Raw genomic sequence first — 2,868 nt, 5'->3', positions numbered from 1 at the left:
ATTTTATGAGTCGATCATCCGAATCATCAAAATGAGTGATTCGGATCGCAAAAGGGGCGGGGCCAGGAGCGACACGCCCCCTCTCAGCGGGCTGCAGGGTCCTGGAAGCAGAGCAGAGATGGATCGCTCTGTTGGATGGAGGCAGCCTTGCAGGGACAGGTAGATGAGAGAGAGGGGACATGGGTGCCACTGCCAGATATGTGTAGAGCACACATACTGGCTATAATGTGCTGCTCATTATAGGCTGGCTGTTCCGTAGTGCTGCACAGTGATCACATTGGAAGCTTTTGGCTCAGCATAGCTCAGTAACTTTGCAGACAGTGTGATTGAAAGCAAGGCAATATAATCCTCCTGCACTCGGCACTAAACAGCTGCACTTATCTTCTGGGAATGGTTTCTTTCACTGTGCGACCTTTTCTTTCAAAGTGTACAGATGAACATATAGGTGAAATACATGTAAAGCATATGATTGCAGCATGAGGGTATTACGTGCAAACATTTCTGCTCTCTGCTCGTCCCTCCTCTGTCCACTCCCTGCCCTCTGTCCATCTTCTCCCCTTCTCTGTGTGTCCACTCCCTCCCCTTCTCCTGTCCACAGACCTGTCCTGCTGTTCATTTCACCCTGAATGCTTCCGGTAGTAAAATGATCCGAGATTCGAATCAAAGATCCGGATCTCTTCAATGATCCGATTCGAATCATCCAGATCATTGAATAGATCCGAACTTCCCATCTCTACTACATAACAATCATTCTGCTTTAACTAATCATTTCAGGGGATTGCATCAATGCATTCCCCCACTACCATAAATTAGGCAGTCGAGTTTCCCATTTGAGAATATCGCAGGGGTCTATCCGCCCGAAGGCATTGGATCAGCTGCACCCTGGGAGGTCCACCTTCTTGATCATGGAGTCTCCCCTGCCGGGTAAATATGAGTTTCAATACGTCACTATGAAATTGCTACCTCGAGCACTCCCTACACAGCATTGGGCAATTGTAATACCTGAAACAAATCAATTTCATCATGCCTGTATTTCCTCACAGTCTAAACCTCCATACATTGGAGGGCTTTGCTTCTCTGTTAAAAATAAAAAAATAGTCTCAAACATCAAATCTGCACAAACAAGAATGCTCCCAGGGTGCACTGCAGCAATGAACATATTTGCATAAAGTGACATCACCGCAACCGCCCTCAACCTGGCTTCCGTTCCTTCCACAAAGAAACGACTACACGCTAGTATTCACGGCAAACAATAGGGTTTGACACTTCATTGTCACTCTCAGGGCTGGTTAACTAATACAATGCTATGGGGGATACAAAATCACATCGCTCAAGTGTGATCACTCACGCAGGATAACATTACATTAGCAAGAGAGCGAGCCCTCAATAATGCAGTGACATGTCTGCCTTCCACCAATGGTGTGTGTTACTCTAAATAATAACACATAAACATGTTACTTTTTAAAAAGTGAATTGCAATTTGAATACATTTTGGAAAAAAAAAGGGGAACGATATCTAGATGCACTAACAGAAGGTGAAAAATATTTTAAAAAAATGGCCTTTAGGGCCCTTTTCCACAATCGCAAAGTCGCAAACCGCTAGCGATTTTACAATCGCTACGGTTTGCTTTTTAACATAGGAATCGCGGTAGGTCATTTCCACTACCGCGATTCGTTTTTTACGCGAACGCGCGGCGGAGCGATATTTGCCGCGATTTTGCTATGCAGTGCATAGCATAGCAAAATCGCGGCCGCAAAACGTAGGGGAATCGCCGGTTTTGCGATTCAGCAATCGCTAGCGTTCAGCGTGAACGCTAGCGACTGCAGGTGGAAAAGGGCCCTAAACCAGTTTCTTATTATTATGGGTTTATATAGTGCTGACATCTTCTGCAGCATGTTTTATAGTGTATGGTCAGGTCCCTCAGAGGAGCTCATAATGTAATATCTCTAAAAAAAAATACAAAAAAATCATAGACTAACATCCTTTCATATTATTATTATTATTACTAAATGTATTTATATAGCTCTGCCATATTGTTATTGTTATTATTGTTGTTATCAGTATTATTATGTATTTAGATAGCTCCAACAACTTATGCAACAATTTATAAAGTACATAGTCATGTCAGTGACTGTCCCTCAGAGGCGCTCACAATCTAATCCTACCATAGTCATAGCCTAATGTCCTACCATATTATTATTATGTATTTATATAGCACTGACATCTTCTGAAGCACTTTACAGAGTACATAGTCATGTCACCGACTGTCAGAATCAGAATCATTTATTTCGCCAAGCATGACTGGGTCATGCCCGGAATTGGTTTTAGCATCACAGGGCAGCTCACAAAAATAAATTACAGCAGAGACATAAACGTAAACAGTGCTCAAACAATAAGTTACAGCACTGTTTACGTTTATGTCTCTACTGTAACTTATTTTCTCCTCAGAGGAGCTCACAGTCTAATCCTACCATAGTCGCAGCCTAATGTGCTACCATATTATTATTATGTATTTATATAGCACTGACCTCTTCTGTAGCACTTTACAGAGTACATAGTCATGTCACTGACTGTCCTCAGAGGCGCTCAAAATCTAATCCTACCATAGTCATAGCCTAATGTCCTACCATATTATTATGATGTATTTATATAGCACTGACATCTTCTGCAGCACTTTACAGAGTACATAGTCATGTCACTGACTGTCCTCAGAGGAGCTCACAATGTATTCCCAACCGTAGTCCTAGCTTAATGTCCTACTGTATTAATTTGTATTTACTAGCAAATTAGTGCCCATTGGGCATCGGCAAGTCCACAACTAATATACTGGAATAATGAGATTATTCATTAAACAAATCAGATTATAT

At 42.1% G+C, this 2,868-nt stretch overlaps 1 non-coding gene across 1 annotated transcript; it reads right to left on the bottom strand.

Moving 5' to 3' along the window:
- Positions 1 to 771: 771 nt before the first annotated feature.
- Positions 772 to 932, bottom strand: LOC137537353 (U1 spliceosomal RNA). Its single transcript, XR_011024608.1, has one exon. It is a non-coding gene; the product is annotated as a U1 spliceosomal RNA (small nuclear RNA).
- Between the last annotated feature and the right edge of the window lie 1,936 nt (positions 933 to 2,868).

The sequence above is a fragment of the Hyperolius riggenbachi genome, chromosome 10 (assembly GCF_040937935.1).
Source record: "Hyperolius riggenbachi isolate aHypRig1 chromosome 10, aHypRig1.pri, whole genome shotgun sequence".
NCBI classification, from domain to species: domain Eukaryota; kingdom Metazoa; phylum Chordata; class Amphibia; order Anura; family Hyperoliidae; genus Hyperolius; species Hyperolius riggenbachi.
Note: the sequence above shows the minus strand (reverse complement) of the source record. Positions and strands in the feature narration are given on the sequence as shown.